Consider the following 19,399-nt stretch of genomic DNA (forward strand, 5'->3'; position numbering starts at 1 on the left):
AAGTCCTTTGGTTGGTCTCTTACCACCCCCCCACACACACACACACCTTACTCCCCACCCCTGCCTTCCCTTTGTGGTTTGATTGTCTGTTCGATGCTTCTGTGTTTCTGGATCTATTTTTGTTCATCAGTTTATGTTGTTCATCATATTCCACAAATGAGTGAAATCATGTGATATTTATCTCTCTCTGACTGGCTTATTTCGCTAAGCATAATGCTCTCCAGGTCCATCCATGTTGTTGCAAATGGTAAGAGTTCTTTCTTTTTTAGAGCAGTGTAGTATTCCGTTGTGTATATGTACCATGGTTTTTAATCCACTCATCTGCTAATGGACACTTAGACTTTTTCCAAATCTTAGCTATTCTAGATTGTTAAATTCACCATTTTAATCATTTTTCTATGAGTTCTTTCTTTTTTCCCCTCAATCTCTCCACCCTACCCCCACCCCCACCACACACACACGCACACCAGAGCTATCAGCCTGATCTCTATTTATGAGATTGTCTCTATTTTTCTCTTTAGGTCAGTTCGTTCATTAAATTCCACATAGTGCTTGTCTAATTTTCTAAACATTTGAATGTTACCTCATACAGGGGCCATATTAATCTCTGCCTTCACTCAAGTTTTAATTTATTTTCTTTACAACTGATGACTATGTTCTTTGCACTGGTAAGAAAACTCAAACTTGGTGAAATTTGAAATTGTAACAAATTTCACAAAGCTAGTAAGGATAATGCAAACACAAGAGGATGCTCACCCCAAAACACCTTGGAAAGTTGTGAAACCATGCGTCAACTGCAAGTCTGTCCTTGGGAAAAGCAGAGGAAGATATTCCCCAGCCATTTGAACACTTAGTGGTCACATTCTAGAATTTCTACTATATTAATTCCACATCACTTAAGTGTGATGCAAGTCAGAGTTAATATGGGTCACTATTGTGGGGATATAGTGGACCCAGGTCTAATATGAAGCAAAATGGAGTAATTTGAAATCATCAATGTTATCTCATTTTGATAACTGGTCTGTTTTAATCTTCTGCACTTGGGGGTACAATATTGTAATTCCTATTAATTAAATGTGTGAATAGGTAAACTGAAGCAATAGAAACCATAATGATACTATGATGTTAGCACTCTTACAGCATTTTGCCCTAATGCATCAAAATGTGTCTTTGCCTAGAGTACCCTTAAAAATAATAACTTAATATTTAAACTACTTGCCAATGGGGGAATTTAGCTTGACATTTCATTCAGTAGCAATAGGGCCCTTGTTTCTAATTACATTTTTTCAACATTCTTTCTTCTGTTTTCTACTTTTAAAATTATTTCTGAAATGTAATTGACATCTTAATGAATGCACAGTTTTTTCATGTTCTTTGAACATAAGCCAATTATAGAAGCTTTCTTTAAAAAGTTGAAGCACAAAAAATGATTATAATTTTAAAAGTATGAGGAAATCATAGTAATTTTCTCATAAAATAATACTGTTTAGAAATAGACTTTACTCATTTGACTTTCTGTTTAAGAGAAAAAAAAGCTTTGTATGTTATTGCTAAAATGCTGTTGCTTTTTGAAAATGAAAAACATTGGAAAAATAATTGAAAGAGTATTATAGAGATTTATGTGCAAAGTATATAAAAATCTTCTTTAAATAATTATCTGGTTTACAGGAAACATAAAATTGGAGCTCATTTCTAAAAAGTATAAACAATTTATAATTACAACTCTAGTTTTCACATTAGTCTGAGCAGAAGTCATTTGAAATTAGTTTTCATCAGTTGATGGTACATATTTGTCTTTTATGCCTGATGGGAATATGTACAAAAGAAATATTATTTCTTATAACAGGAATGGCACAAAAATAAATTTTATTGATAGCCAATGTAAATATTAGTTAAGTTAGAAAATACTGCTCATATGCATTCTTATAACCTAATTCAAATTTCTTATTACAATAGCAACAAGCCCTCATAATTCAATGGTAGTTTCTGTTTCACATACCCACACGTAAACATAAGTTTTAAGACACTATGAATGTTTCTACTGATGATGCTAATACTTTATATAGCCTGGGAATCTTGTAAAATAGAAACCCCCATGTGTGGGTTTCTATTTTACAAGATCTATATATTGTACTGTGTGCCCTCTGACGTAACAGGAATTGAAATTGCTTGAATTCTGTTGATTTCATAACAATTAGAAGGGGTATTGTTAGGTACATTGTAGCTGTTTTCTTTTGCAGAGTAGCTAACAAGTTTTCAAAGTCCTATCTTCTTTGCTTACCTAAAAATAGCACATCCATGGACTTGGATAACAATTTGTTTACAGGGTAATTTATTCCTAACCAATCTGCATTTGAAAAAACAATTCATTCTCCCCCACCCCCTTATTTATGAATTTGTGCAGTAAACATTTACTATCCACAGGCTTTAGGGCTGCAAATGTATATAAGAAAATATGTTTTCCCCTTGAAAAATTTGTATCCTAGTATAGAGTACAATTCCATGAATGACTGAAACAAGAGGAAGCAAACAATTTACATTGGAAGCACAGAGCCTGCAGTCTTCATTTGTAAAAAAAAAAAAAAAGGCCAACAAGAGCTTCAGAAAATTTACACTTTAGTATTTTAAAGAATGAGTAGCTATCGACTAGCAAATGGCATTGAATTAGAGCAATGATTTTCAACGAACTGAAAATTTGGCATTTCAAAAAAATACTTGGCATTGTTTGGGGATATTTTTTTTTGTCACAAGTGGATAAGGTTGGTGGTGCTACTCACATCTAGTGGGTAAGGCCAGGGATGCTGCTACATGTCCTACAATCCTAAGGACAGCTCTACCCTCTTCGCATCCACCCACCCACCCGAAATTATCATCAGTCCTAAATTGTCAATACGGCCAGTTGAAAAAATTTGGATTGGAGGCATTATAGGTAAAAGGAAAAAAAATACATGGAGAAAAACATTCTACTGACTTATGAAAATATAAATTGCTCCATGTGCATGAAGGGATAGGGGACAGAAGGAGCAAGAGTGGCCACTGCATTACAGAGGGGAAGAAAGTCTGCATTCTCTGGCAGCATGGGTGTTAATGAAGACACACATCTATGTTTTGGTAAAGAACAGCGATTTCTATACAGTAGTACAAAATGAGTCTTTAATTCCCCTATTTTATTTTATTTATTTTAAATTTATTGGGGTGACATTGATCAACATGAACATATAGGTTTCATGCGTGGGTTTCTATTTTACAAGATCTATATATTGTACTGTGTGCCCACCACCCAAAGTCAGATCTTCTCCTGTCACCTTCTATTAGGACCCCCTTCTCCCCCAAACTCCTTCCCTCTGGTGATCACTACACTGCTGTTTGTGTTCCTGAGTTTCAGTTTGATATCCCACATATGAGTGAAATCATATGGTTCTTAGTCTTTTCTGACTGACTTAGTTCACTTAGCATAATGTTCTCAAGGTCCATCCATGTTGTTGCAAATGGCACTATTTCATTCTTCCTTATAGCTGAGTAGTATCCCATTGTGTATATGTACCACATCTTTATCCAGTCCTCCACTGCAGGACACTTAGGTGGTTTCCATGTCTTGGCCACCATGAATAAAGCTGCAATGAACATAGGGGTGCATATATCTTTGTGAATACATGATTTTGGGGTTTTAGGTATACACTCAGAAGTGGGGTTGCTGGGTCATATTAATTTTTTGAGGAATCACCAGACTGCTTTCCATAGTGGTAGTACCAGTCTACACTCCCACCAGCAGTGAATGAGGGTTCCCTTTTTTCCACAACCTCTCCAACACTTGTTATTGTTTGTTTTATTGATAATGGCCACTTTAACAGGTGTGAGGTGTTATCTCATTGTAGTTTTGATTTGCATTTCCCAAATTGCTAGTGAGGTTGAACATCTTTTGTATGTTATGGCTGTTCATATATCTTCTTGGGAGAGGTGTGTTTCCAGGTCCTCTGCCATTTTTTGGTTGGGTTGTTTGTTTGTTTGGTGTTGAGTTTTATAAGTCCTTTATATATTTTGGAACAAATTTTTGTCAGAGCTACTGTTTGTAAATATCATCTCCCATCTGATTGGATGCCTCTTTTTTAAAAAAAAATATACTTATTTATTGATTTCAGAGAGGAAGGGAGAAGGAGAGAGAGATAGAAACATCAATGATGAGAGAGAATCATTGATCGGCTGCCTCCTGCACATCCCCTACTGGGGATCAAGCCCACAACCCAGGCATGTGCCCTTGGCCGGAATCGAACCTGGGATCCTTCAGTCCTCAGGCTGACACTCTATCCACTGAACCAAACTAGCTAGGGCTGCCTTTTTGTTTTGTTGTCAGTTTCCTTTGTCATGCAGAAACATTTTAGTTTGATATAATTTCTCTGTTTTAAAGAAACAAAAATTAACAGATACATAGGCAGTTCATTAAAATGGCCCCATGATGATAAAATGTAAAAAAACTAAATAAGAGTAATATTATATAGTTTATTATTTTTGGTTAAAAATAAAATAGGAGTATATGTGTGTGCATAAATATGCTTATTCAATTTTTTATTAGAAATATAGTGTGGGCTCCCACATCATGTAAAAACATCTTCTTCTGCTTCACAATATGTAATCTTAAAAGAGGCTCATTAGAGGAATTATTATCAGGCCCCAGACAGAGAGGTGGTTGTCATAGAATATAGATCACATTTTAGTTTATAAAGTAAAAACAAAATAGATTATTGTCAGATACAGCAGGGGCACTTCTCAGCACTGCTTCTCTGAGTTGCTCCGAGGCCATGTATTCTTTTAAAGTCCTACCAACTTTGCCAGGGCAGGTCCTTCTCAAATCCTGCCCATTGTCCTAACTGTTGGGAACTTAGTCCAAGTTCCTCCTTTATCCTCTGCTTACTAGTAATAGGAGTTGGGTCCAAACCACTCTGCCTAGGGCTGGACCTTCTTGGATGCCGGGTCTTCAATGGAAAAGCCATGAGAAGTTGTGGGTGTATAAGAATGAATCTTTGTTGCAGAAGCCAGTGGCCACAAGCCATCAGACAAGACAGTCCTCCACAGCAATCCCATATAGGCAGGGAAATACATATCTTTCTTACACAGTAGTAGTAGTCTCTGTACCTGTGCAGCCACACGCTGCCCCCTAGACTCACTGCCTCACATGGTAGGGGTACCTAAGCTCCCTGGCTCATCAGCTTCTCCTGTCTCCCCTGCCCAGCACACTGACTGGTTAAAATGGTAGCTGTATTTGAGCTCTCTATGAGCTCTTAGCCTTACATCATAGCATAGCTCATAGAGAGCTCAAATACAGCTCTCAGCTCTGTCTCAAATACAGCTCTCAGCTCTGTCTCTCCAGCTTCATCTTCTTCACACTCCTTCTCACTAGCTGGTCAATAACCTGTATATTAAAGAAGGTCTCATGCCAAGAGTAACATCATTCATATGGGTTATAGAAGGGCACAGTGTACCATGGAATCGCTGTGGCCAGCAGCTGTGTATGGTATCTTAGCCTAGGTGCAGAGTGGCCTTGGACAGTCCAGTGTATTGCCAACAAGGCCTCTGTGCTTCAGTTGGCCTTGACTACCAGGCTTCTCTGGCATGGTTCCCACAACTGTATACATGGCACAGGTTCTTAAAAGGCTACTAGTTGTCTTTAACATTGTCATTTCTTAAGTTAGTGCCTGGTAAATACTTATTGAATGACTGTGTATATGAATAATAAATGAATAAATAAAACCACAGGAAGTAAAGAAAAGGAAGAAGATTGGAACAAAGGAAGAAAGGAAGGATAAAAGCAAGGAAGAGAGCAGAGTGGAGGGGTTATACCTACTAAAATATCAGAATTAAGCTCTTTGAGAGCAAACTTTTGAGTGTTTTGACCACTGCTGAATTTCTAATAACTAGCAGTTTGCCTGATACATATTAGTGATCAATAAATATTTGTTATTTGAATGAATACCCTACTCTCACCCTATATCCTACCTTTCAGTATGCATACAAAAACTTTGTTGGGTATAGGAAAAGACAGCCTAATAATCAGTAATTATTTTCCTGATGACTGCATATTTGGGCAACAGATATATTAATTATAAATTAAGCTACATTATTTTGAAGTGACACAAAATATGAAAATAAACCACAATTTATAACTTAGTCATGCTTGGATCTTCAGGGATAGATTACCTTGGCTAACTTGTGGTTTGGGATTATCAGGGTCAGGAATTGTGTGTATGTGATGGGGTGGGGTGGTAGAGAAGAAGAAGAGAGAGAGAGAGAGAGAGAGAGAGGAAGAGGACATAAGATTGCTCTGTTAAGCTAGAGAAAAGAAGACAACATTTAAGAAGGAATAGGGCCCTGGCCTGTGTTGAAAAGTGATTAGAGCACAGGCCCAACACACCAAAGGGTGATGTGTTTATTTCCTGCTTAAGACCATGTACCTGGGTTGCAGATTCAATCCCTAGCCCAATTGGGGCATGTTTAGGAGGCATCCAATCGATCTCGATCTCTCTCTCTCCTTCCTTCCTTCTGTTCCTTCCACTCTCTGTAAAATCAATGAAAAACATATCTTTGGATGAAGATTAACAACGACAACAAAAAAGCAATCCTATAAAATAAAAGGCTAATATGCAAATTGACTGAATGGAGGAATGACCAGTTGCTATGATGCGCACTGACTACCAGGTGGCAGACGCTCAATGCAGGAGCTGCCCCCCTGGTGGTCAGTGCACTCCCACATGGGGAGCGCTGCTCAGCGAGAAGCCGGGCTCATGGCTGGCGAGCACAGCAGCGGCAGCAGGAGCCTCTCCCACCTCTGGATGGGCTCATGGCTGGCGAGCACAGCATCGGTGGCAGCGCTAAGGACCCCTCTGAATATCCCCTGGGGGTCCCTGACTATGAGAGGGTGCAGGCCAGGCTGAGGGACCCGCCCCTAGTGCAAGAATGTCATGCACTGGGCCTCTAGTAGGAAATAACTTCTTTCTGCTATTAAATACATGTCATAGTTATGTTATTTTATATTGTATTGGGAATTTTAAAAATATACATACTGGAAAGATTTTACTGAAGCAATGGTTTTATTCTTTTACTTGTTCCCTAATTCATTCCTCAGCCTTGTCCTAAAGTACAAATTCCTAGGAAATGGTTTTCTCTTATAGCCCTATTTGTAAACATATTATACTTTTTTTCTTTAAAAAATACAGTATATTTTGAGATTTTACATAAGTTAAATGTTTGATATTTTTGTATGTTATTTTAGACTTGTTACCAAAAACAGCTATTCATAAGGGAAAGTAGATCTAAAATCAATAGTATTGTTCAGGGAGATAGACCAATTAGAGTACTCTGTTTTATTTGTTTGTTTCTGGCACTAAGATATAAAGAACAAGGTACTTTGCGTGTCAGATATTTAACACTTATTGTGGAGTGTCCATTTAGAGTATCTAATTCTTAAGCTTTGTAAAGCTCTTGGGGGTGTGACCCAGACGGGAGAATTACAGTCCTTAAGCATGGTTCTGGAGTCACAACTCTCTGACCTTCATTATTTTTCCCCTTAATGTGTTTATCTGTTTAATGGGAATAATAATTGTCTCTATTAAACTAACGACTGAGTGGATAACTAGATTGAAAAATAAATTTTTAAATAGATTTTTAAATTTTGAATGCTCTGTGGTAAAGTTTACGAGAACAGGGTTATGCTGTATATTAAAATAAACCAATTTTCTATGTTAGAGTTTGTCCTCGTGTTTGGTAGACAGTTTATTAATTTGAAACTGCTCTGTAAAATGTTGTGACTTGTGGAATGCCAAGCACTTTGAAGGACTTTTTAATTGGGAAGTTTTTTGTCTTTGGCTACAATTCCCCTTTCAAGGAAAACCTCTACTATAATTAAATGTAGAATTCTGAAAGTTGGACCCTCATTTAGCAAGGAAGTAATATAGGCGATCAGTATAATTTTTCTTCAAAGCTTTTAAAATTTATATGAGAAGTCACTCCTAATAGCATTTGATGTTTTGCTCATAGTTTGCTACACCTGCATTATTCCAAGAGTAAATTATTAACATGCGAACTCATTTGAAATTCCATGCTACTTAAAATTGCTAGTTGGAATGTTAGTTTTATTTTAGTGCTTCTTTCTTCCCAGGATGGAATTTACTAATGGGAGATAATAAGTCTGTTTGCTATTTCCTTTTGTTTTAACTGTCACTACAATATCTACTGTGAATCAATATTTAGGAATGATTTTGCCTTTTAAGTCTCATAAACATTAACAAATGCTATTTGATTCACTTACAAATTATATGAGAAGAGCCATGAAATTTTCCTAACCTTTTCTGTAGCTCAATAAATCACAAACAGACAAGAAAGTTAAGCACTACTTCAGTGGAAAATCAGCAGACAGATGTAGCACACATTCTCCTCAAAATAATTCAGAACCTGTTTCAATTTATCAAATGCCTACTTTATCTGTCAAAACAATGTCCTTTCTCAAATAAAGGGCATTGTTTCTGTAGCAAGAAAAAGGTTCTGATGTATTGTTATCTGCAAATGGATGGTGGAATAATGGAACAACAGGCAGTGTTTCAAACTAAGAGATCAAAGGCCGGAATGCATTACAAATCTTGTTAAAATAAATGAGGGTAAGAGCATAATTCCAATAAAGACATTTATACTCTTAAACAATCTCTCTCTCTCTCTTTTTAAAAGAGATCTTTAAAAAAAGAACCCAACAAACACTGGAAGGTTTCTGCTGCTTCTCTCAAAGAACTTCAATACCCAAAGAAAAACATATTTGTGGATCTCTCATGCAAGCTGGATATCAGTACCTTTTTGATGTGCTGATATTTTAGAATTTACCCATGCTACTACTCTTTCTATTTGTTACATTTATCCATGCACATAATACTCAAGGAGCTAAACACTGTTTTATAACAAATCCAAACACAAAACATATATTATTATGAAGATGGTTAACTAAATAAATGTACTTATTTTGTAAAACTAAGCTAATAAAAGTAATCTCCCTTATTGGAAGCAATTTTTCTTCTTGAGTGAGTTTATTCCTTGAATATGTAGCATATAAAACAAAATTTCTAATTACAAGTTTAGATGAAATATTTCCTTCTTTAACAGTATCAAGAAAATTCAAATATGATCATGGCAGCACTGAGCATTACAACCGTGATGTATGTGCACACAATCAGTTAGTTGTTATTACTTAACCATTGTCATTCTCAAACATTTGCTTTAACCTAAATGTGTTCGATATTTATGATGATTCCTGTAGCCTAATTGATCTGGAGCTGAAATATGACAATGTAGCCTGATGTATCTGTCTTCTATATGATTGCAGGTTGCTCTGTTTTTAAAAAATATTCTAGCTCTTTGTTTGGGCTAATTTTGTTTGTTTATTGATTTCAGAGAGGAAGGGAGAGATAGAGAGAGAGAAACATCAATGATGAGAGAAAATCATTGATTGACTGCATCCTGCACACCCCCTACTAGGGATCAAAACCCACAACCCGGGCATGCACCCTGACTGGGAATCAAACCCATGACCTTCTGGTTTACAGGTCGATGCTCAACCACTAAGCCATGCCAGCCAGGCAGTAAGTTTTGTTTTTAAATGCAACCATGGCCTTCATCAGTTGCTGGAGTACCTTCTTAAATCTATTGAGCAACTTTGTCTTCAAAAAAAATTTTCTATTCAGTAATAACCTTTGGAATTGATGACTATAAAATGCATTAATTCTTGATCACCAAATGACAAAATAAGTATTTGTGACCATACATATGAAGACAATCCTATAGCTGAGTAGTCTTTTAAAACTACTGGATAGTTATTAAAGTCATTGACCACATCAGTTATCTGAGAAAAATTCCTAGAAAGGAAAACAAAAATTATTTTATGTAATATAATATAGGTTTTGATATTTAGTACTTGACACTAAGATTGTAAGATAGTGTGAGTAAACATAATTTTGTAATCTAAAACTTAGTTTTCTCACTTATACCAATAAATATTTGAATTAAACAGTACATATTAAAAACAATTTTGAATTACATGCCATTGACTGTGCTGGGCATTAGAGGCAGAAATAATTCCAAGACTTCTTCGTGCCTTTAGGAAGGTCACAAGCACATACTAAAAGAACAGCTTAACTGTTCCAATTATTTTGTTTATAGTCTCTCGACCATCTCATACATGATAAGGCATAGACTCATGTAAGATGAATTTAAGTTAAAACAGCAGGCTTCAAATACATTTTTAAAAGAATTTATTATTCTGCACAAATTTTTATTCATGCTTCACTTATTCCAAAAATATATAAATATATAAACATGCTGTATATCCAAAATCCTATTTATATATCCACGTATTCAAAAAGTGTGTATACGTAGATGTGTATAGACATACACATACATATAGTCATCTATTTATCCATCTGCTCGTGCCCATCCATTTACCCATCCATCCAGTATTATTAATTAAAAGTCTTAAAGCCTGGGTCAAATTTGAATTCAAATTCTGTCCCAAGAGCTATATGACTTCAAACAAGTAAGTGTCTTGAGGCACGGAGAGTGTAGAGCAACAGGTCCTGTTTCCTTCTTCAGTAAATGCAAATTCTGGGCAAAGAGATATTTCACAAGAACCTTGCAAAAAATGTATTAGTTTAGTGCAATCTATGAAATTTGACATCTGGAAGATTTGCATACACAGAGCATCACATTATATACTTGAGTTCATCTCATTTGTTTCCAATGATATGGTCAGTGTTAGCGATCACTACATCTACTAGTATAAGTGGTTTGACCGAGAGTGTCCTAGAATATGCCTCTAACAAAATAATTTATTTTAAAGAAACAATGGGCTTACCCATTATCATAAATAAAACCTTCACAGGGCATAAGACATGTTTAAGATGTGTTATTTAAAGTAAAAGTACATGTGAGAGGAAAGAGCAGTTAATAAGACATGATATGGGAAAGTCTTCATCATGGTGAAGTTTCTGTCTTGACCTCCCACAGTGCATTCTGATTTCTGTCTTGAAACTCTCTTGGAAATTGAAGTTTCCTAACAGCAGTAACAACACCTCTAAGTATCTGAGCATGGGGTCTGGCAAGGAAGGGGTCTCTACCTTACAAATACTTATCTTCACAGTTTACCTTGATCCTTGATTCTGTATAAGGATGGGTAGAATGCAAATAGGTTATATTTCAAATGATATAGTAATCCATTATAAACATTTACAGTTAGAAACACATAGGCAAGTTTATCATATTAATAAAATAAATTCTGAGAGAACTCTTCATCAATTTAAGGTTAGGACAAATCATCCAGAGAAAAAAATAAAACCCTCCTATTGAAGCCATAGCTGGTTTGTCTCAGTGGATAGAGCATAAGCCTGCAGACTGAAGGGTCCTAGGTTCAATTCTAGTCAAGGGCACATGCCTGAATTGTGGGCTGGGTCCCAGGGGTGTGGGGGAAGCATGCAGGAGGCAGCTGATTGATGATTTTCTCTCACCATTGATGTTTTTATCTCCCTCTCCCTCTCCCTAATAAAACTAATAAAAATATATTTTTAAAAAAACTAATAAAATATATTTTTAAAAAACCCTTCTATTGAAGGCTAGCAGTAGAGGAGACCTGACATAAAGTGTAGTGTGATGACACTACAAAGAAAGATAAAGAGAAAGGATTATTCAGGAATAACTTTTGTCTAGGCCAAAAGATTATTCTTAGTCCACATCTACAAACTAAACAGGCAACATTTGGGTTGAGTTTGAAGCCTACATAATTCAGATTAACAAACAATGGTTGCCTTGTTGATTGGATCATTTGGTTAATTTAGAGAACCCAATGAAGGGAGAAGCTTAATCACACAAGTTTCAAGTACTTTGCAGTGCAAATTATTCCTTGGTTCTTCAAAAATTTCATTTAAAAATAGTTGCAGAACAAGATAATGATTTACAAAATTTAGTTATTTATAATTAGTGTGGGATATTGTTTAAATTGATGCATTTTGTGATGTAATCTGAAAATAGATAAGTAGAATAGATACTATTACAGGAATTGCTTATCTTTACCAGTATTGCACACCTTTTCAAAACCTCAGTCATCTTTTTGATAACTTTATTATTTGTCCTTAAAATCTATAAACAAGATTAAAAATATTGTTAAAACTTAAGAGAAGTTAATGGCATTAAGAAATATTCTCTAACAAAGTGAAGGAAAATATAAAACTTTATTAACTATAAAGACATTTGACAGTAAACATATATGCTTTCCAGGCTTTTTATTAATATGAAGAAAACATTAACACTCTAAAGCAGCAATGATAATGCAACGATTTAAAACAACAAAAATGCCTCTATGTCAATAACTTTCTTTGGAAATATAAAATGTGCTTTGCACAGAAAATTAATGTGGTTTGTTGCATGTAAATTACCATATTTTAAACAAAAGATATCCTCAACAACCATTTTAATCTTTGCTATATTTTACATGCAGTACTTTCAAATTCATATTTCAGTGTTGACATATTTCAAATAAAGAAAATGGACTGTTGTAATCCTTTGTATGCCGTTTTCATTCAATTAGCTCTATCTTTCTTTTTCTAAGCAAACAAGATGGCAATTTACTCAAAGTCAACCCATAACGACATATATCAGCCAGAGCTGAACAAACACAGTGTTGCTCATGCTACACCTTTTAAAATCAAACAATTTTAAATAAAAGCAAACATGAACATAAATAGTGTTTCCCTGTGGAATTTTACTGTTGACAGAAAAAATGATAAAAACAAAAATGGCTTGAATTTGTAAGGAAGTTAAATAATTCAGGAAATGTTTTATTAACTGATAGCAGAGAGAACTGCATTTTGGTCTTTGTATTATGCAGTAATGAAAGAATAAAATATATGATATGTGGCTTATTTAAAAAAAAAACAACACCCAAACTCTTCCTAACCGTATTAAAATTACACAAGGTAGTTGAAAACCACATTCTTATCAAGCACTCACAAAAATATAATTCTGTTTAAATATCTGTGTGTTTTTTCTTAAATGTTAGTTGCAACATTTCAAAGGTGAAAGAAAAAGTTGTTTGCCATACAGAGTTTTGAGAGGGCTCGTGGTCTATATTTTCAACATATTACAACAGAAATTCAAAGGAAGCAGAATCTTCAACCACAAATAGATATTTTTATTTCTTTTAGCATTTTCTCTTTGGGACCTTGAACTTTTAGCTGCCTAGAAATATTACTCTTCTATGATGAAAATGGAAGGCTATGACCTCCAAAATATTGTTGCCAGGACATTTATTTGCTCTTAATTTAGATGAAATAAAAAATGATGTTAAACAAATGGGAAGTCTATAAATGTTTATAATTGGATATTTACACCAAATTATAAGAACAAAAGTGGGACTCCTTATAAAGTTAAATTATTTGATATAATCTTGTGCCAAATCATGTAAACTAAGCAAATGTATTAAAAATAAAAATGAAAAGTTAACCTGGCTGGTGTAGCTCAGCGGCTGAGCATCGATCCGGGAACCAAGAGGTCACTGGTTTGATTCCTGGTCAGGGCACATGCCCTGGTTGTGTGCTCAACTCCCTGTGGGGGGCATGATGAAGATGTTTCTCTCTCATCGATGTTTCTATCTCTCTATCCCTCACCCTTCCTCTCTCTCTAAAAAAAATCAATAACAACATAAAAACAGAAAGACAACTAGAGTGTCTCTAAAAAAATAAAATAAAAAAGTAATATGTTGCCCTAACCGGTTTGGCTCAGTGGATAGAGCATCGGCCTGCGGACTGAAAGGTCCCAGGTTCGATTCCGGTCAAGGGCATGTACCTTGGTTGCGGGCACATCCCCAGTAGGAGGTGTGCAGGAGGCAGCTGATCGATGTTTCTCTCTCATCGATGTTTCTAACTCTCTATCCCCCTCCCTTCCTCTCTGTAAAAAATCAATAAAATATATTTTTAAAAAAGTAATATGTTTACCACCTGCTCTTATATAGTTTGAATTATATCTATAATAATAGATGCATAATATGTTTATTAGACTGGACAGCCAAATGACCTTCTGGATGTCCTTCGGGACAAAGCTACAGTGGTGGGGGTGAGGCAGAGGCAGTTAGTGTTAATCAGGCAGACAAGCTAGTGGTTAGGGGCGATCAGGTAGGCAGGCAGAATGGTTAGGGGCGATCAGGCAGGCAGGCAGAGGGGTTAGGGGCAATCAGGCAGGCAGGCAGGCCAGCGGTTAGAAGCTAGCAGTCCCAGATTGCCAGAGGGATGTCTGACCACCAGTTTAGGCCCAATCCCGCAGCAATCCCTGTGAGATCGGGCCTAAACCGGAAGTCAGATGTCCCCTGAGGGGTCCCAGATTGTGAGAGGGTGCAGGCCAGGCTGAGGGACCCCCAACCCTGTGCACAAATTTTGTGCACTGGGCTTCTAGTATTACTATAACAAGGGTTTGGAAGTATATACTCCAGGGCTTGGATTCTAGATCCTCTATTTGCTAGATATGTGACATTTGGGATATTACTATTTTTTACTCCAATTTAAATTTATTTTTGATAAATTTATCAAAAATAGACATAATAAATGGCTATAGTGACAGCAAAATATTAAATGTATTTAGGAGATCTAGCATAAAAGATGCCTTCACTGCTCATTTTAATTTTCCTGCATACTGCAGAATGCTTGCTCATGGTCCCTGGAAAAAATGAGTAAAGAGAGAAAAACAGTTAACTTTATATCAATTTTAGTAAAATGTATGTCTTTCCTTCAGTGTTCTAGGTATTCTGATTGAGAATATGACCTGAATTATTCATATATTTATAGAACTTTATATATGAACTTACAAAGTGTTTGGATTAAGAAGTAGAAATGCTGAAAGAACTACTCTCCCATAAAGTTGGTAGCATTATAACTTGGTACAACTTGTTTAGTATGTGGAACTTCATACAAGTGTTTTATAAAATATATGTACATGCCCTAACCGGTTTGGCTCAGTGGATAGAGCATCAGCCTGCGGACTGAAGGGTCCCAGGTTCGATTCCCAGGTCAAGGGCATGTACCTTGGTTGCGGGCACATTCCTAGTAGGGAGTGTGCAAGAGGCAGCTGAATCGATGTTTCTCTCTCATTGATGTTTCTAACTCACTATCCCTCTCCTTTCCTCTCTGTAAAAAAATCAGTAAAATAAATAAAAATAATAAAAAATATATGTACAATATAAAATCAGAGCCAGGAAACATTTATAACCTTTGGCATGGTAATTCTGCTTCTAGTACCTCAATCTCAAAATATAATAGAGAAAATGTAAAATAATACAAGCATAATGTTGTCACCATAGCATTATTTAATGTGAGGAATAGCTGAAAATAATCCTTACATAAGTTACAACATAGAGACTCTTATTGTGATGTGTGACCTAAGATTAATGATTAATAAATATTTAGACAAAGAGAAAATACTAAGTCTGTAACAATAAACAGTTCTTTCAATTATTCCCTCGATGGGATATTATGCACATCTTGATGAATGCAGTTACTCCTGGCATAACATTAAATGCATCTGGAAAGGTTTTAAAGTACAGTAATATGACACCTAGCTTAAAAAGTAACGCAGGGAAAAAAATTAAATAGGCTAGTTAGATGTTTAGTTTTCTTCTCTTACATTTTTAAGTGTTCATATTAATTATTATATTAAAAAAACAAAGAAACATTTACAAAATAAATCTAGATTTGTATTTTCACTCTACTCTTCATTCTAATAAATAATAAGAGAAGGTGTAAAAAGTTTGTTTATTGTTGTAATTATCCACATATCTACCTACAACAAGTATTAGCCTTAAATCTAACTCCATCTTCCTTTTTATTTCCCATCTTAAGGAATTAGTTTCAGGCACTTATACAGGAAAAAATATATATTGTTGTAAAGAAATGAAGTATACGAATTATTGTTATCCAGTGTCAATATTCAGAGTAGAAGAATACATATGCAGGAAAGACCACAAAATTGTCATGCCTTTGTTTAAGCGAGTTCACCTGAGACCAAGTTTAACTGTGCGTGACCACACATGGTGTGGACCCTGGATGTAAGGGATCATTTACCTGAACAGAACCATTTGTGTGAGCATGACCTCTAGAAATGTTGCTAGCTGACAGTGTACTCACTCAATATATTTTGAAAAGATACCTTGTGTTTGCTAAAGAGTAATCTAAGCAAACACATTGTTCTATCATATGCATGAAAAACTTTCATATCAGTAAGAGTATTTCAAGACACTTTCACCAAATTCCTGGCAGGTCTCCAGAAAAACTCTTATTTTAATCTTCTTTTTTAGTAGGTCGTTTTATTTTTATGTGGATCTTTAAAACTAGTATTCTCAAATTATTTTGTAAACACCTTTATATTTTCATACATAAATTAAAATGTAAAATGATGCTGGTTCCGTAACTAGCCCATGTTCTGTGGAAAAATATTTCATTCATTCTTAAATTATTCACACATGGAACCATGTAAGAATATTTAAATAAAAATAAATATGCTTCACTTTTTAAGAATGTGGGCCATCAACTTTATCCCTCCCTCAAATTATCCTCTCCATGGCTGTCTTGGTTATACACAAAGCAAAGCAAGAAAAGTTGGTAATGCTCAAATGAGTTTTATTATAGAGTATATTATTGTTTTATTAATGTGTTTTATTATAGTATTGGGCAGACTTCTGTTTGAATGTTGTCTGTTTGCCAAATTTTTATACTTATTTGGATTCTACTTCCAAGTAGTATACATTAAAATTCTAGAAAAAAAATACCTGAAGTAACATAAAATCATTATTTGATTATTTCCCAAAATAAAGTTTTTGATCAAAATTATAACCTTTGAGATATACCTAGAAATACTAGAAATATGTATAGGAATGATAATGAAGAATTATTAAATAAAGTTCAAAGAGGAAATAATTATAATATTTGTCAGGCCTCAACAATTTGCCAGGCACAGTGATTAATTCATTCACAAATAATATTTCATTTTAAATTTATAAAAAATATAAAGTAACCTCGGCCAAGTGGCTCTGTTTGTTAGAGTGTCATCCTGTTCACCCAAAAAGTTGTGGGTTCAATTCCTTGTCAGGGCACATACCTCGGTTGTGGGTTTAATCCCCAGTCAGGGAGAGTATGGGAGGCAATCAATGTTTCTCTCTCACATTGATGCTTCTCTCTCTCTCCCTTTCTCTCAGCTCTCCCTTCCTCTCTCAGATCAATAAACATAACCTCCGGTGAGTGTTTACATTAAAGTAGACTGATTTCTTTGGTAATTTCTCAGATGAGAAAAAAAAAAAAAAAGATCATAGTAGTTAACTTGCTTTAGGTTTCTCAGAGTTGAAAATATTTTTTTTTGTTTTTTTTTAAATTAATTTCTTTATTGATTAAGGTATCACATATTTGTCCTCATCCCCCCATTCTCATCCCAAACCCCGCCCCACGCATGCCCCCACCACCCTGTTGTCCATGACCACTGGTTAGGCTTATATGCATGCATACAAGTCCTTTGGTTGATCTCTCCCCCTTACCCCCACCCTCCCCTACCTTCCCTCTGAGGTTTGACAGTCTCATCGATGCTTCCCTGTCTCTGGGTCTGTTTTTGTTCATCAGTTTATGTTGTTCATTATTTTCCCTACATGAGTGAGATCATTTTTGAAAGACAGGGAATACTTGATTCAAAACCATCAGTGAAACACGTAGGTTGGCTCTATAAAGAGCATTATGTACTAAAACATAGGTCAGTAATTGTATATGAAAGTATATACTGCTACATACAAATGAACTAATCAGACCACAATTTTTCTATTTTTAAAATAGAATAAGCTTCCCTGCAAAAGGAGCACCATTTTGATATTTTTAACTATATTTTTATTTATTTCAAAGAGAGGAATAGAAACATCAACAATGAGAGGGAATCATCAATTAGCTGCCTCCTGCACGCCCCTACTGGGAAGTAAGTACACACCCCAGGCTGTGCCCTAACTGGGAATCAAACCGCAAGCTGGGTCTGGTTGATGCTGAACCACTGAGCCACACTGGAGAGGCTGTTCTGATATTTTAACTTTAGTATGCCTTTTCTGCAACAGAATCCATACCAACCTCCTCATAATCCTTCTCAAGGGCAACCATGTCCTCCTGGGCCTCAGAAAACTCTTCTTCCTTCATGCCCTCACCCATGTACCAGTGAACAAAGGCATGCTTGGCATACAGCAGGTCAAACTTGTGGTCCAAGCGAGCACAGGCCTCAGCAATAGCTGTAGTGTTGATCAGCATGCACACACCTCACTGTACTTTGGCCAGGTATCCACTAGGTACCACAGTGAGAGTCTGGTAATAAATGCCAACTTTGAAGCCAGCAGGGCATCAGTTTACAAACTGCATGATACACTTGATCTTGATGGTGGCAATGGCAGCAATGACATCTTTGGGAACCACATTGCCATGGTAAAACAGGCAGTAAGCCATGTATTGAACCCTGGTGAGGGTCACATTTCACCATCTGGTTGGCTGGCTCCAAGCACGTATTTGTGAACCCTGCTGCAGAAAGCTGTTCATGGTAGGTTTTATCAGCAGAGATGATGGGGCATCTGTGGCCAGAGGGAAGGGGATGCAGGGATAGGACACCAATTTGGTCAGGAATTCATACATATCAGCATTGAGGACTCGATCAAATCTGAGGGAAGCAGTGATGGAGGACACAATTTGACCTATCAGTCTACTCAGGTTATTATAGGTTATGTGCCCAATATGGAGGTTTCTATGACAGGTGTCATAGACGGCCTCATTGTCAACCCTGAAGGCACAAATGGTCCAAGAAAAGATCAATGATCTTCTTGTCAATGATGTAGTGTCCGTAGGCACAGTTATTGGCAGCAGCTTCCTGGCCTGTGATGAGCTGCTCAGGATGAAAAAGATGGTGGTAGTTACCAGTGCAAACTTCATCAATGACTGTTGGCTCCAGATCTACAAACACTCCCCCAGGTACATGCTTGCCAGTGCCTGTCTCACTGAAGAGGGTGTTGAAGGACTCATCTCTGCTAACCCCACCACCAGCACCAATGGTCTTGTCACTTGGCATCTGGCCATCAGGCTGGATGCCATGTCCTAGGCAGCAGAGCTCTTAACAGGCATCGCCAATCTGGACACCAACCTGGCCAACATGGATGAGGATGCACTCACACATGGTTGCCACTTTGTGACTGTCTAACAGATGGCAGAGATCTCAGAATTGAGTATCTTGATTGGATGAAACCTTTTGTAAAACACAAATAGCACTTTTAATGTCACAAAATGTGGGTAATCATGACATATCATTCTAGCATATATAAAAGATATAC

At 36.2% G+C, this 19,399-nt stretch overlaps 1 pseudogene across 1 annotated transcript; it reads right to left on the bottom strand.

Annotated features, from left to right (window-relative positions):
- Positions 1–18,125: 18,125 nt before the first annotated feature.
- Positions 18,126–19,004, bottom strand: LOC308244063 (tubulin alpha-1D chain-like; annotated as a pseudogene). The gene has a single exon. The product of its transcript is annotated as a tubulin alpha-1D chain-like (transcript).
- Positions 19,005–19,399: the final 395 nt, after the last annotated feature.

This window comes from Plecotus auritus, assembly GCF_963455305.1.
Source record: "Plecotus auritus genome assembly, chromosome: 3".
NCBI classification, from domain to species: domain Eukaryota; kingdom Metazoa; phylum Chordata; class Mammalia; order Chiroptera; family Vespertilionidae; genus Plecotus; species Plecotus auritus.